Here is a 12,674-nt window from a genome sequence, read left to right as displayed (position 1 = left end):
AAAGGGAGGATAATGCTCTTTCATTTTTGGATAACACTTCAGCAAATTATAAAGGAGAACAAAAAACGATCCTGGAAATGTATGCTACAACGCCCATTAGATTCCTGCTTATATCCACTCGGACTAATTAGGCATGGCATCTTAGACCTGTCAAAGAAACAGTCCAGTAGCCTATTTGGAAGTAAGCATCTGTGGGGCAAATACATCATAACAAATCATTCGTGCTCACTAATTGTCCAGAGAGCGTGATTTTCTTCAATGTCTTTGTTATCTGAAGTTACTTGTCAAATAGTTTCTGTGACTAACCCTAACCTTATAGAGCGTTCACAAGCAAACTGTTATGAATATTCAATATATATTCTGCACATGTATAGTCTCTCTATGTATAATATTTATATATGGCCCCAGTCCTGTAAACACACCCATGCTTTTAACTTTATTACTGGTCCCACATGCATATGCGTTCATAGATTCAAAGACCAGAAAGGGCCACTGTGATCATTGAGTCTGCCCTGCTAGGTAGCTCAGGACCAAGAACGTCTCCAAACTAATTCTGAGAGCGGATCGTTCTGAAGAACAGCCAGTCTTGATTTAAAAATGGTCAGTGATGGAGAATCTGCCATAACCCTTGGTAAACTGTTCCAATGGTTAATTGCCCTCCCTGTTAAAAATGTATGCCTTATTTCCAGTCCTGTTTGCAGAATTGGGGTCACATATAATTTTTGTTCCCTGCTAGAAAACTAACTCTTATTCTCTAGTTTCTGTGCAAAGACTCATGATTCTGAATATAAAATTCACTATTCTCCAAGTACTGGATAAAACAGCCAACTAGTGTGCTAAAACGTTCACACTAAAACCTATCCCCACCCTCACCCCCAGACAACACTAAATAGCAGTCAGATTTTGAACCACAAAAATGGTGAAGAAAGAATCAAACTTAAGGTCATCAGGAGAGGCGTGTTGTATTCTCTCCTTCTGTCTAAATAAAAGGCATGAACATCTCAATGGAAGGCATAAGGGAACTAAAACTACACCAAAATCACGTCACTGCAGATGGAACATGATTGCTATCCCATGACTAAGTCTATTTGAAAACTGATTTTTAGGAACCGTTCTGTAGGAATACTCCTAACTGTTGATGCATGACATGCTGCTGCTGAAATTTCGGGAGAAACTTACAATTTTTTAGCGTGTTGGCACGAGCCAGAAATCCTCTTTTCTCCAAGTTCATGAAAACAACAATAATAGAAATTACGGCTTCATTACAAAGTTGTGCTTTCTGCAAGAATTAAATGGCAATTTTTTTTTTTTTTTTAGCAAAATCTGCTTTTGATCTCTGAAATGCAAGTTTTCGGTTTCCTTTTGCCAACGCAAAAGAATTATTATATATTTTTTTTCAATGAAAGTAGCTCTGACAACACCAGGTGTGAGATGAAATTTGGGACAAAAAGAAAACAACCTACACATAAAAGTAAATGGTAATAGTTACATGAATTGCAAGAAAATCCTGGGAACTGCCAAGAAATTAAGATCTTTGGGGTATGTAGGGTGGCCACCGACGCAGCCCCGGTATGCATTCTGGTACTTCCAGGAACAGAATGGGCTCGACCCCACTGGTGTGACCATACTCTTGCTGGCGTGACCATGCATGTACAGCACATGCAAGACTTAAAACCTGACGAAAGGCTTAAATGGCCTGCCGACAGCCAAGGACCATCTCTTTGTTCTAGATCTGTACTGCAGCTAGCACAGTGGGATCCTAGGGGGTGCTGAGTTTCACACTGCTGCAAATAGTCATAATTATTCAGAGACACTCAGGGCCACTGGAGCCATTTTTATAGTGGGGGTGCTGAAAGCCACTGAACAAAACTATAAATCCTGTATATGATGGAAGCCAGGCGTTCGGTTCCTATTATTACTTCAAGCCAGGAGGTGCTGCTGCATTCCCAGAAACCCTAGACTCAGCAGCCCAGCACGCGCTACAGGCTTGGCTTTGCAAATTTCCCAAACAGCTCAAATAGAGAGCTTTGTAACCGCCTACAGCTTTAACAAACATATAGTTGACAGGCGCCTGTTACAACATTTTAATTTCCATATGCATTTTCTGTTCCAGAGGGACCTAAAATAAATAAAAAGTGTGTGTGTGTGTTGGGGGGGGGGGGTGTTTTAAATTAACCCCCTGTCTGCTGGGAACTGAGGTTTCTTGATGCTAACCACCAATGCTGACACCAGGTGCAAATGCACTAGCAGTTCAAGTCAGCAACTCCTAATGCAAAGAGGTTAACCACAATTTATGCTAACAGGAAAAAGGTGAAAGATGACGTTTGGGAGGGAAGGGAAAGGAGGGAGTGCGAAGCAGAAAGGCATGTATTGTCATGGTGCTTTTCTAGGCTGCTCTGTGCATAACGGTGCTGAAATATCCTGCCAGGCAAAGTAACGCCATTGCTGTTGCCCGACCCTGTTGAAAAAAGGATCCTCCTACATTTCAAGACATAGTTAAGTGATGATGGCCTCATATCACTGTATTTTACTGCAGAACGTCTGACGGAACTGTGACCACACATGTACATGCTACTGAATGCTGCTACGCAAGTGGCATGTTTCAGTCGACGGTGAAGTGACTTCTTTGTACAGTTCGTATTTCATTTGGTTACAAGGTGACCTGCCAGGGATTTTAAAAAATTGGTCTTGGGCTTTCTTTTTTATTTATGGTGGAAAAAGAAGGCTGGAGATGGACTGTATTTTTCAGCTTGTGTGTGGAATAACAGGTTTTGCTGGAGAACCGCTGGGAGTTCTCAGGGATGTTTACTCAGAGCTCTAACATTGGAGGTATTAAATCTTTAACAAAAGCTTCCTTTCTCCCAAATGTTAGCTAAGCATTAAAGTTAAATACAAGTAAAGAATAACAAACAAAACCCAGTGCGTTTGGCTAAAATTCCCTTCCCCTCTCAGTTGTTCAAGATTCACTTTCTTGGCTCATGTGGTGTCATGAACATAGCAGCCCTCCAAGCCATCACAACATCTTCCAGCCTAGACAGGATGTGAGAACTTCTAATAGAAAACAAATGCAAAAAAAAAAAAAGTTATTTTTGTGGAAAACAAAACAACGTTTCAGTCCTTTATGTTGAAAGATGCTATATATATAGTATGTACAGTATATGGCAGGCTAGATAAACGTAAGTTATTTTGCTCTCAGGGCGCATATATTATCACTAACATAAATGGGTTATGCATATCAAGCATATCAAGGAGAGAGTAGTCCCACTGTACTGAGATCGGCAGGTTCTCCATGTGCCCTGGGAATTCCCAGGACCGGAGGTGCCTTCAGATGCACTGCATGCCTCTCTCTACAGGGATTCTTAAGAGATTGGAGCAGGGGCAACAAAGGCAGGAGTGGTACAGAAAATAGGCCAGGGAAGGGAAACGTGAGAATGGGAGTCACTGGAACCGGGCTGGTGAAGAACCAGAGTAAGCACTGAGATGAAACACAGTGCAGCCAAAAACAGTGTAGACATGGGCTAAACCAGTGGTTCCCAAACCATGGCCCGGAGGCCAAATGCGGTCTGCGGGGGCTTTCAAAGTGTCCCGCCGCTCCCTCCCACTGGCTGCAGAAGGGAGCCACTGCCTAGGGACCCAGGTGGAGCACATGGGGCTATAGGACGTGGGCAGTTTCCCTGCTGGAGCCAGGGGGATGGTAGGGGGCTGCTAGCAGAGCAGCCAGGACCCACCACGCCCGAGGAGGGGCAGGACTCTAAAATCGAGTGCCTTCCGGTTTGGCCTGCACTTAGCAGGTGACCCACCGTGCCTTAGCTGCCAGGCCATGTGCGTCAGTGTGCAGTGACAGTCACTGATCTACACCAGTGCTTCGTCTGTGAGTGCGTGACACCCTGCGAGTCGTTTGCAGGTGTAAAATAGGGAATGTAAAAATGAGCACAGTAGCATCAAGACGTTTCCTTTAAACACGGAGTGATTTGCAGTCCTCAACGGTGTAGACGTCAATACACTGTTGACAAGGCGACAGCCTGGCGGCCCTTCAGGGATGTAAAAACGACATTTGTGGTCCTCGAGCCAAAAAGGTTGGGAACCGGTGGGCTAAACTGTCCCTCCTACAAGGCAGTGCCACGCAGAGGGAGGCGGCAGAGTGGACTCTGTCAGGCATGATGTCTTCTGGGGTGGAGCAGAAGTGTGGTGAGCAGCAGACCGGGCGGCCAATTTAGGCCCCTGTTCCACAAAGCACTTAAGCTTTGCATGTGCTTAAATCCCATAGACTCGCCGGGATAAAGAGGAGACGGGGGGCCCTTGCTCACTTCTCCCATCCCCTGCCTGCCCCAGGATACAGGTGCGGCAGCTTTCTCAAGCCGGCAGTGTCCTGGCACCCCTATTGTTTGTAGCCAAATCCTGCCTGCCTGCTGTGTCAGTGTGCAGGGGGAGAAAGCAGCTCCCTAGCTCCTCGCCCCTTCCTGCCAAGGCAGGGTTAGGCATAACTTGGCCTTTAGGATTTAACTGACATTACCAGAGGAAATGCTCAACAAAATCAAAGTGGATTCTACACACACACACAAAACAAACCTAGCCGAAGGGCTCTGGTAACGTTCCAACGGAAGAGGTAAATATAATTGCAACTTACAACCCTACCTCAGGTAGGCATAACACCTGGAAACCCGGGATTCAGCCCTGGGGGATAGCTTTGCACCCTCCAACCGCCCCTCTGTTTGAGAATCAGCAGCCATGTCAGGTGAAACCGGCCCAGCTTCCCCGATTGGTTGAACATTTAAATGAGCTCACTCTGGGATCCCTTCCCACGGGCACTTTTCTTCCAGGGCTCTCACTTGATCAGATTGCAAGGCTCTTTTATTGTGTCTCCAGCTTAAGGAGGCTGTGCCCTGCTTCACTGGTCTATTATAGACACGGGCCAGAAATAATAAAAGACTCAGCTCACGCTTCGTTTAAAGAGGGCCCAGCTCTTGGCTCCACCAGCCGCTCTTAGAAACAAAGCCGAAACACCTTTCTTCACAGAGCAGGGGAGTCTGTCACAAGCCCTAGCTACGGTGTCTGGCTCTTTGGTTCAAGCTCTTGCGCCGTCTGCTTTTAATTTTGCGGGTCCCCGGGTCAATCCCAGTTGTGGGCCCAGAGGGCAGCCATCACATATACAGATGCACACCCAGTAGATGATAGAATATATCACACAGGCAAGAGATAAACCACTCGTCTGTCATCACATGGACTGCAAACACTTATGGCACCGAGTATCAATGTTCTGTTCCCCCTGCTGGAAGCCAGGCAAACTCCTCAGTATACACACAGCCTGGATATCTATGAATCCTGGGCAGCAAAACAGCCTTTGCGCGCGCACACGCACTCTCTCTCTCTCTCTCTCAATATCAATCTCAACAGTCTGGCCCAGAGTTTGCAGGATTCACTTCGTCCACATACAAAGCTGGGTGAAACAGAGCAACTCGTTCACAGCACGGAGACTACGCCGAGTCCAACTGAAATTGCAGGGGATTAGATAGGCAGGATCTATGCACCACATCTCTACTTTTCTGAAGAGGGCTATGAAATATTTAATTACCACAAGTTGTCGGGGTCTTGGTGTTTTGCCTCATCAGAACGATAGCAGCTTCTTTATACAATGTACACCTGCCACTTGGAGATCCAAACGTTAAGAAACTGATCAGTGAAGTCCTGTAGAAATCCAGAAACACCTTAAAAATGATGCAGGCTTTTTATTGTGCACCTCAGGTCCTTGTTTTATTGACCACATTTGTAGAAGGGGGAATAAGCAGTAACCAAATCATAACAGAATAGAAAAGATTAATAATTTCAATCTGATATAAAAGAGTTTTGAAGCAAGGGATGAAAATGAAAGGCTTTGTTTTGGAATAAAGGAAGGAATTTACAATACATATTGTTGTGAACCCAGTGGCTTAACTTGTCATGGAGTAACTCTAGAACTGGAAAAGCACAACATGTTTTATTGGTTTGAAGGTCAGATAACTAACTACCCTGTATCACATTAAACAGGGCAGGGTTCCACCAGCGTGTAGGGTTGCATGACAATTGCAGACATACTTATAAAGTCTAGTTTATACCTTTATTGTTAATAGCTTTCTAATCCTTTACACAAATTTATAGTTTAGAAATGGCAACACATCTTAAAGATTAAAGGCATGTGACAAATCGTTCATGTCCTTTAATCATCAAATCACACAGCTTAGATTGGAGCTTATCAGCCTTTTTCCCACTCCATGGTTTCATAGGTAGAAAATACTTTATATCCCTATTACATGAATGATGAATGGGACCATTGGCTATGGGTTGTTATTTGCTGGCTGTAGTCAATATGTTTTCTTTGGACATGGATTTCAGTGATTTATTTCTCGTCTTGCCTTATCACTTATTAACTCAGGGCAGGCAGAAAAAAGCCACAGTTGTGAATAAGTCCTAGTGCCTATTTAGACTTGTAATATCAGAGAACATATTCTGTTTAATGACCGGACTCCCCTTTGCTGCACAGACACTGACTGTACTCCCTTTTAACTAGCAAATAAAAGTCGTATTTCTTGGAAAGTGTGTACATACTAATATGTTTCCTTCACAGCCAGCTTTATTCTGACCATAGCTGTAATTGCTTTCACTCTGCAGATGTCTTACAGGTACCCTGCATACTTCCAATGATTGTATTTTTTGTAGTGCATTGTAGCGCTGACAGGCTTTAACAAAGCCAGGGGTACTCGGTGTCAGTGATCATATTAGCATACCACAGGGATTTTCCAGGTTACCTCCTCTCTGTCTAACTACCCCCTTCCCTGTCATCCATCCCTGCGACCTGTTCTGAATTTCTGCAGTCCACACTCCTTCCCATAACCCTATCAAGCACCACTGCCGAAGTCCTAAGAAACATAAAATAACAAAACAAGTAATAAATGCTGGAGTTACTTTGTTGGGCAGATTGTTCAGCCATCATTTTACTGGGAGGAGGATGTTCACTGATCATTTCAAAAGGTTGGGTTATCCAGTAGGTTTGGTATAGCACGCAGATGTGACATCTACACTGACAAGGGCAGGAAAGGTGGCCCGGACGATAGGACGCTGACCTAGCAATTCAAGCAAACAGGGTTCCTAGTTCAGCCACAGACTTCCCATGTGACCTTGGGCAAGTCACTTACTCCACCCTGTACCTCAGTTCCCACTGGGGAAAACAGTTGGCTACCAGGCAAAGCTGTTGTGGGGATAACATTCATTAAGGATTGCGAGATGCTCTTTTACTAGGGCAAGGATGGCCCACGTACGTAGATAGGCCTTATTTACTCCACACACAGGTTTATATTGGATATGGGAAAAGAAATCAGTTGTGATAGACCCAATCACTGCCTGGGACACTCTAGCAGCACTTGACACAGCAGACAGTAGCCACTGAATTAGTTCTATCTATTCATAATTCAATGTTCTCTGAATAAGTAATGGCATCAGAGACCCAGATCCCCAAATAAACTTTGCCTACCCAGAGCTTACTGCAGACTCAGGGTCTTCCTACACTCTCCTGGCAAGGTATTCTTATTATGTAAATTAACAATTTGCATAATGAGTGGATGGCGTAAATCGGTTGAATATATAATTCGGCAATATTTAAAACGTGTTCATAAGGGTTTTCAATTTCTTTTTATAAACATTAAAAGCAAATTTCAAAGCAATTTTAAAAGCAAAATTCACCAACGCAGAGCTACGTTTGCATGGATTTAGTGCTCCATTCCTGATACCACTACAGTTGAGGGAGATGGTCCACCCTGGCCCTCAGCAGAACCCCTGTGAGATCAACAGCGTCTTATGTATGGAAATCAGCACACGATGGTTTAACCTACACGGCAGTGCTTACTTGTCTTCACTTTCCACATCAGCTCTGGTTTTTACCCGCAGCTCTGCATTCCTTTGCATTTGTGGGTTTAGTTTAGTTCCTCCATGGTAGTTAGCACCTGAATGTTTAACACAGGCCCGGTCGCTCCTCTTTTATTCTGTCATCCCATCGATATTTGTCAAATGCAGATACAGTTTGGGGTTAAAAACAAATGGTATTCATGTGTTAGCTACAAGATCTCCCATCCAGTCACTTCTCAGGGAAGGAGAGGCATTTTATAGGCAAGGCATTTCAGAGCAAGGGACATCCTATCGCTGGGGGGGGAAAGGGGGAAGAATTTAACAAGCACATCAGAGTGAAACCCGGGACTGCAGTGACAATGCCAGCCTTCCTATTATTTTTCTTGTTCTGTTGGTGATGGCCTTCTCTCCTCATTTATACTAATCAGCTAGGTACCTGCTCATGATTGAATAATAAACAGCCATGGTGAGGCAAACAAATAAGGCTGCGCGTTACTGACGATGAGAACAACGGCTGCTTGGCCTTACCGAGTTTCAGTAACTAGCAGACAAACAGTATGGCCAAGGATAGCCGGTATAAAGTCACGCTCCCTTCCCAAGGAATCAAAGCAAAGGCGCCAGGGGGCTACAAGAGGATCCTGGCAGCCAGTCTGTCTCTTAGTACCGTCTTCTTCTTTTTTTAAAGTCAACAAACTCCAGAACCCTTTTTTTCTGAAAGCCGATGGCTTCCTTGATTATGTATCTTTTGAGCATGACACAGTCGCTGGCACCTCCTCGAGAGCAGCAAAGTTTTCTTGCAAAGGTCTCCACCAAGTCTACCAGGCTTGAAAGTTAAGAAGCTTTGGAGAAGTTGTTGTGTATGGTCCCTCCCTTCCCCCGGCAAATCTTCACGTATCCGTGAAACATCTGAAATCTGTGGTTCTAAAGCCATGGGCCAAGTTTTTTAAAAACTAACAGTGATTTTAGGGGGGTCTCAATTTTAGGGGTGCCTGATATGAGAACCGTACAGGGGCCTGATTTACAAAGGGAGGTTGGCCCCACATTTTCAGATAATCAAACCTTGCAAAGTGTTTGGAGCTAGACACCCTAGAACGGAGGCACCCAAAATCAGGCCACTTCTGAAAATTCTGGCCCTGGCTCACAGATCGTCAGTGGTCTGTGATGCTATGTCTGGTAGCCCACAGTGTTAAGTGGCTTCAGAACCAAGCAACCAGCAAAGGTGAGAGTGCGGGAGGGATAACTGCACAAGGATCTTTCTCCTCCAGAGGAATCGGTTGAATGGAAAGCCACCTCTACAGAAGTGTAACCTCACAATGACACAGGCAGCTCGCCAGCTCATCTGTGAGCACACCTTGACCTTTGTGATGTCATCCCTTATGTAGCACGGCTCATCCAAAGGCCTCAAAGAGCTTTATGAGTCAAGACTCGGCCCTTCGCTAATGTTTTCCTATACCCATTTTACAGAGCGGGGAGAGGAAGCAAGGGGAGGTTACGTGACTTAACCAAAAGCACATAGCCAGCCAGGATATGTCATTACCGCAAAGTGAACACAGCCGATTGATACTTGGTGTGGAGCATCTAGATTAGCCTAGCCGGGGCGTGAGGGACCACACTGCAAAGTCATACCCACATTATCGTATCCTTGCTGGTGCTGGACTCGCCCGGGTGTCTCGTCAGGACTTCTCGAGGCATAGCCTATGATTCCCTGCGCTACACTAAGCTGAGCTATTCTAGGATTCTTTCCCAGGGAGAGTCCTTGTGGGTGCACAGGGAGAACTGTGGAAAGACACTGGAGGACTACCAGAACCGGGGTGGGTTAGCCTGCAGCTTTACTGCAGAGTGGGCTGGTTTTAAAGCACCGCCAGCGGGCTTGGTCGCCTGGCAGCCCAATGAACTCGGCTGGGCCCAAAAACTCCTCGGTCCCTGGCTGTGCTCCCTGACTGGACAGAAGAGCCAGCAGATCACCACATAAGCCTTGTAGCAACATCAGCCCAGTGGCTGCTCAATGAGTTCCATGCCCACAGCTGCTCCAGCCCTGCTTCCTGCACCAGCCCATGCTCCAATCCATGCCTGGTGGTCCCTGCCTGCCTCTGAACTCCTGGCTCCAACCATTGGCTTGTCCCCTGAGCACACCTCTGGCTCCACCCACTGATTCTGCTCTGACTAGTAGGCCACACTCCTGTTCTGACCACTAGGTTACTCAGCCTCCCTCGTGTGTGTCACCACCAAACTCAGGCGGGAGAGTTTGTGTTTGGATGGGAAGGAAGTTAAGGACAACAGATGAGTGAGAACCCAAGTTAAGTCTGCAGTCAAGACAGACGCTCCATAACAAAGCCACAAACAGAACTCACGGCTCCGGACTCACAGTCCTTTGCTCTAGGAGACAGTTTGGAAACAAAAGCTGCAAAAGTGAAACAAACTGAGCAGTCGGTAGGAGACAAAGAGTAATTCACATTCATGGGCCTTCCATACGCCCTTTACAGTATACAGTGAGTGAATCTCTGCTTTCATGTACACCCATGGAGTCCCAGTAAAGTCTCAGTATGTATAAATCACAAGGATTAATAGCACCATTCATTGAGCAATCCATCTGTGAAAAGCACACTGCCTGTGATGCATTCATTTTTAAAGCAAGAAAAAAGAAAAATCACAGGCCCATCTCTATATTACCAGTTAGTATAAATTTTCATCCTCAACCATATACTTCCTGAGTCACCTTGATACATTATGGAGGGCTTTGGGCCCTTATTTGATTTCTGCCTGAACCCCAGTTTCCCACTTGTGAAATGAGGATAATGATTTCCACCTACCTCATTAAGTCTCATGTCGCACTTTATTAATTAATGTTTGCAAAGTGCATTGAAAGATCTATAGAGAGAAGGTGCTGACCAGAAACTCTGAGTCATAGGATGGTTCTCTCAGTTTCTTAATTGGTCTGGATTGTCCTCTGCGTAGAGTGGATATAAAATCATCATTTAGAACCTGATGGTTTACTTGTAAGATGGGTGAGCTTTTGTATTTTCTACAAATCAATTCCTAATAAACAATATCTTTTTGGGAACGTCAAACCCTGAAATCTGAGCAGTAATTGCTCTTTTAAGTGTTTGCTTCTGACACAGATAGAACAGAAAGAAGTGCATTTCCCTGTAAGCACAGTCAACATGGGTTTATTTCTTTCTAAATGACTTTTACAAGCTAGGATTTCTCCATATGGATGTATGTCCATGTATCCCAGATGGCACATGGACTCAGAGATCATGTTACTAAGTTGTTTGTAGTTAAAGAGGGTGAGAAGGCTAAAATTAATAGGTCACTTGGTATTTTCTTCTGAAAACTTAAGTACTTAACAGTAAGAAAAAAAAAAGCAGTTTATAACCAGGTGGCTTGAGGGGATATTTTCTTGAACACTGATTAAAAATAATTTCTTCTAAATGAGAGCTGACCACAAAATAGGGTCATTAACGTGCCGGGACATTCTCACTAGAAAGGAAGCCACGCCTGATTGATTCCCATAACGTGCACGAGCCCCAATTTCTTTCCTTTCCTTTCTTCCTGCCCCCCTACTTTCCTTCTCTCCCCTTTTTCTGTTCTCAGGAGTGGAGTAAGTAAGCAGAAAGTGATGCCGAAATGTTTCTGGCCAAAAACAGAGGCCATACTCCTCCGAGAAAACATTTGGCCTCCGTGGTTTTGTAATATGTACTAGAACACTGAGTTCACTGAAGAACATTGTGGAAAACTCCCATCTATTGGAATGATGCTGTGGAATGTTACAGAACTTCCAATTGGTCCATTTCCTGTAGGCCCATAATGAGTCTTGTAAAAAAAATAAAATAAAAAAAATAGTGCTATGTAGGAGTTACAAGTAGTTCTCATGGGAAAAATGAATGGCAAGAAAGTCTAGCTTTAAAAGAAACAGCTAATCTGCTAGTTTGATTGTTCTTCAAAATGTACAATGAACCAATAATCCTAATTAAAAACACTTGGCCTAGTTTTAGAAAGCATCATTGCTTTTTCTATGCTTCGTTTGTACATACCATAGACTTTTTCCCCCCCCGACTGCTCACTAACAAAGTGCTGACTTTCTTGGGATGGCTGAGCTAATTTCGTGAACTCAGTGTGAAACCTTAGCTAAACAAAATTGTGGTAATTTTCCTTAATTTGTAAAAGTGATTGGAGTGCAAACAAAATTTTCCTCTTGGGTCAATCCTATAATTTTCAATTAACTAAAACTAATTGGCAGGTATGCACTGAACCTGCATTTTGTTTAAAGGCCTGGAAGGCATTTCGGAAGGTCAGAATGCATTAATTATTTTTATTTTAGTTTAGGGTTTTTCTTTTTTTGGGGGGGCGGGAGGGGGTTTCCTTTTGAAAAAAGGACGCCAGTTTTCAGTTCAAGCAGTCAATAAAAGGGCACAGAAGCAAAGACTATGTGAGGTAAAATGTCAGTCAGAATAGAATTTATCATATTTTTATTATATCTGTATAATAAATTAACAGAATTAACAGAATCTTCCACTCCATGCCTTTGAATTACTTAGTAATTTTTACTTAGTTTTCCATCTCTTTCATTTACTGAACGAAAAATAAAACATTTTAAATGTTAACCCGAACACAGCACAAAGGGAAAGGTAATCAGAGTGTCACAACCTTGTATTTAGTATTTATTTACGACGCGGTGAGTACCTTTCCCAGACCTGAAGAAGAGATCTGTGCAGCTCGAAAGCTTGTCTCTTTCACCAGCAGAAATTCGTCCAATAAAAGATAGTACCTCACCCACCTTTATCTCTGCCTCTAATAAT

General features: G+C 44.0%; 1 protein-coding gene across 6 annotated transcripts in view; it reads right to left on the bottom strand.

The window, feature by feature from the left end:
- The window catches only part of EBF1 (EBF transcription factor 1), a 311,039-nt gene that overhangs the window by 62,749 nt on the left and 235,616 nt on the right, over positions 1–12,674 (bottom strand). The window lies entirely within an intron of this gene.

The sequence above is a fragment of the Emydura macquarii genome, unplaced genomic scaffold (assembly GCF_026122565.2).
Source record: "Emydura macquarii macquarii isolate MOO-44397 ecotype Brisbane River unplaced genomic scaffold, CSIRO-AGI_Emac_v2 contig_2768, whole genome shotgun sequence".
In the NCBI taxonomy this organism is placed as follows: Eukaryota; Metazoa; Chordata; order Testudines; family Chelidae; genus Emydura; species Emydura macquarii.
This window is presented reverse-complemented; position numbering and strand designations above follow the sequence as displayed.